This window comes from Cynara cardunculus (genome assembly GCF_001531365.2).
Source record: "Cynara cardunculus var. scolymus isolate 2C chromosome LG 6, CcrdV1, whole genome shotgun sequence".
NCBI classification, from domain to species: Eukaryota; Viridiplantae; Streptophyta; class Magnoliopsida; order Asterales; family Asteraceae; genus Cynara; species Cynara cardunculus.
The window spans coordinates 2,862,651-2,865,726 of NC_037533.1; the positions used below are offsets into that span (position 1 = coordinate 2,862,651).

Genomic DNA, 3,076 nt, shown 5'->3' on the forward strand with positions numbered 1-3,076 from the left:
TGTCCGTATCCAACTAATGGATGGGAAACTTGACCCCCACCACAGCATCGACGTACACCTTCTTCGGCTCCAGGAATTYTTGGGTCACGCCTACAACAAGATTATGTTGCCTCGGGTCCAAGCTGTTGGGTCTGAATTTCAGTGTTAAATTGTATTCATCTTGAAAGATAATATTTGTCTATAATTGTAAGTAGAGGAGAGCTCATTTGTAAACTTACGTTCATAATTGAAGATTGACTTGTTGATAAATCCTCTCATCTCCTTCAAGTGTTCTTAATGCCTATCTTGATTTTGCCATGGATTCTTTGAAGTTTATCTGAAGATTGATCATTTTGTGGACTCACATTTGGTATCAGAGCATGAAAATGCTAGCTCGTCTCGCATCCGAACATTTGCTTGAGATCCGTCAAGCTTTCCGTCAATTTCCTCAGACAAATCGATCGTTATCCACCGCCCTTAACTATGATATTGATACTCCCGACAATGACCCCAAGGTTCCATGGGAATTTAGTTAGGCTAACAAACCAAAGGTACATGAGATTCTTTCGAGACTTTGAGGTTGAATCTGTTGGACTAAAGGAGACATCACAAAGCTGCTCCAATGCAGATTGTGATCTTAAACTTAAAGACACAGTTCTTGATGGGAGGATGCATTGCCCCCTGAAGAGATGAATTCAGCAGAGACACACTGTGAAATGGCTGATGTGGTATTATGTTTGGGAACGAGTGTGTAGATTACTCCTGCATGCAATTTGCCTCTGAAGTATCTTCGTGGTGGTGGCAAGGTTGTTATTGTGAATCTTCAGAAAACCCCGAAAGACAAGAAAGCAAATCTGGTCATCTGTGGATTCGTAGACAAGGTGATTGGTGGAGTCATGTAGCTTCTCAATATGTAGATTCGCCCATTTGTCAGGATAGATCTTCTCCAGACCGTTTTAACTCAGGTGTTAAGTTTAGATAAGAGATATGCCAATTGGACACTCCGAATAGCAAGTATACATGATAAGAAGGCGGTACTTCCATTCATCAAGTCTGTGGAGGTTTCTTTTTCAGATAACCAGCCCATGAAAGAGGCTATTCTAGATAAGCACCCTTTTCAGCTTAAAAGGATAACCGTTTGGACGGTTGAACCATTTGATGTTATCTTGAAAGTTTACTTCAACGAGGGGTGTGGATGTGTATATAGCCGAATTAAGATCCCTATCGATTTCCACGCATCAACTGACACTTTGAAGCGTGATAATTATCACGTTTTCCGAAAGCTAAAATCGAAAGCCATAAAAGGTTCATGTTGCGGGCAAAATTCGGTCCTTGAGAAAAAAGTGATGATAGTTCAAAAGAGCTTGGAGAAAATAAAAAATGGCTCGACATTGCTTCTGAGAATGAAAAGAGCAACTCAGATGAAGAGAGAAGAGAGTTTGATAAAGAAAGGAAGATGTTTGAGAAGCTTAAGAAGGAGTTAGAAGGTAAGGTTCTGGATACTACAAAGAAATTGTCTGATCTGAAGACAGAACTTGAAACTAAACTGAAAATAAGAACTGAACTCAAAGAGAAGTTTGATTTAGTTACTAATGAACGAGACCAGCTTTTAAAGAAAGTTAAAAACTTTTCTTGTGCTCGAAGTTCAACTGGTTCTCCGTCATAGTGTAAAACCAACTTTTATGATTGTTTTAACTTAACAATTATTCTAACAGTCCTAAATCAACTGTTTCTAAGAACTATTCTCGTTCTTCCAATTCCTTGTATTTGTCATTCTTGTCAAATTAGGAAACAAAAGAAATTGTCTTTTACTTTATCTAATTCTATGTCTATAGCTCCATTTGATATTGTGCATAGTGATATTTGGACTTCCCCGGTGTTAAGCACAAGTGGTCATCGTTTCTTTTACTTTATCTAATTCTATGTCTATAGCTCCATTTGATATTGTGCATAGTGATATTTGGACTTCCCCGGTGTTGAGCACAAGTGGTCATCATTACTTCTTACTTTTCCTTGATGACTATACTAATTTCTTATGGACTTTTCCCATGGCTAAAAAGTCTCAAACATTCTCTATTTTTCTTCAATTCCATCACTATATTCGCATCCAATTTGAAAAAGATATAAAATCTTTCCGATACGACAACAGACGAGAATACAATAATTCATCATTTCACAATTTATGTGCTCAACATGGCATCCGTTTTCGTTTTTCGTGTCCTTATACATCTTCTCAAAATGGAAAAACGGAACGTAAAATCCAAACCATTAATAATATCTCTCGCACTCTTCTTCTCCATGCCAACGTACCACTCTCATTTTGGCATCATGCTCTTCAAATGGCAACCTACCTTCATAATATACTCCCAACCAAAGTTCGTGGTTATTCTTCTCCCATACAAATTCTTTATCAAAAGAACCCCTCCTATTCCCACTTACGTGTCTTCAGTTGTTTATGTTTTCCTCATAATCCCTCTACAACCACACACAAACTTCATCCTCGCTCCACTCCATGCGTCTTCTTAGGCTATCCTCCCAATCATCGAGGCTACAAGTGCTATGACATATCCCAAAATCGAATATTCCTTGCACGTCATGTCACTTTTGATGAAACCTCGTTTCCTTTTAAACCTTCCAAACCACCTTCACCGGCCTCTATTTTAGCCCCCAGGACAGCCCACTTTCTCCTCTATTTCAGCCCCCAGGACAGCCCAATATCACTCCCCAACAGCCCCATATTAGCAACTCGGTGATCTCTTCTTCTTCTCCAATAAACCCAAGCGTTTCGTCCAATTTTGACCATCCATCTCGACCTGCATCAGCTCTTCCTTCCAGCAATGACTCATCTCCTGCTATTGTTTTCCCTTTGCCCCAACATAATGCTATCAAACTTCCCCGGCAGCCCACTACCGCTCCTATACAGCAGCCCTTGACTCCTTCTTCTTCCCCAATCAACCTCGTCCCTCCTCCACTCACATCCACCCATCAAATGGCCACTAGAAGCAAGCATGGTATTGTGAAACTAACCCCAAATACGCTTTTTCTAGTTCTCTTTCCCCGATATCTCCCATCCCAACATCTCCCATTGTCGCCTTAA

At 40.0% G+C, this 3,076-nt stretch overlaps 1 pseudogene; it reads left to right on the forward strand.

Annotated features, from left to right (window-relative positions):
* The first annotated feature begins 483 nt into the window (after positions 1-483).
* On the forward strand, positions 484-3,076 carry LOC112514759 (annotated as a pseudogene).